Here is a 1,084-nt window from a genome sequence, read left to right on the forward strand (position 1 = left end):
ATATCTTAATTTTTATTTTATCCTACTTTTTTCAATCTTTTGATTTTGTTCTAATGTTCTTGCTGTCTCATGGAGTCATCAATTTCTATTTGTTCTATTCCACTTTTTATGGAGTCCATTACATTGCTAAAGTTTACTGCTTTCTCTTCTAAACTATTTACTCCACTAATTCTTTCCCAAATTAATTTTATTTTGTTTTCCATATCTTGCTTGATTTCTCTTAGGTATTCCTATAATCCTTATGGGAAATCATTTTTTGATCTTTTGGTCTCTCTTTTTAGGTGTTATAATTACATACTTCTGAGAGATCTCTCTGTGTGCATATAAATATATACACACACATTTACACATATACATAAACATGCACACATACAGGTATGCATGCATGTGTATATACATACACTGTTTTCTTTGATCTGCTCATCTCTCCAACTTTATCTACTGAATTGGGGCTTTGTAAAAGGGATAGTCTCTGTCACTTAATGTGATTTTGAGCAATATGGTCCACCCTATTTAGCATCACCCAATTCCTTGTTAAACATTTTAATTCCATACTTTCTAGTGCAAAGAACAATTTTTAGTTCAGATAATCACAGGACACACCTTGCTTCTCTCATTTGCTGACAACCCCCATAATCTAGGTGGCTTTCCCTCAGAACTGACAAGTCTTCCTTGTAAAACTGGAATGCAAATTTCTTCATATCTTCTTCTCAATGTCTTATATTCAAATGTCCACTGCTCACTCCGATTTGCATTGTTTCCCTCTACAGTCTGTGTGTTTGCTCAGTTCTTGCTCCTCACAAGAAACACACACACACACACACACACACACACACACTTGCTTTTCTCATATGAAGGTCCATTGTTTTCTATGATGGCTCAGGTCTGGGACATTGTGTTCACATGGCCTCAATTAAATCTTGAGTTTATTTTCACTACTGTTAGTACCTAAATGTTAAGCTATGGTTACTTGCTTGTACCTTCTGCCTGAAATGAATATTAACAAATGCATGTGAGCAGTAGATTTTAATCCCCATAACGTATCATCATTTTAGGAGGAATGGAATGGGTGTTGTTTCAACAT

This window comes from Dromiciops gliroides, chromosome 1 (assembly GCF_019393635.1).
Source record: "Dromiciops gliroides isolate mDroGli1 chromosome 1, mDroGli1.pri, whole genome shotgun sequence".
Classification (NCBI taxonomy): Eukaryota; Metazoa; Chordata; class Mammalia; order Microbiotheria; family Microbiotheriidae; genus Dromiciops; species Dromiciops gliroides.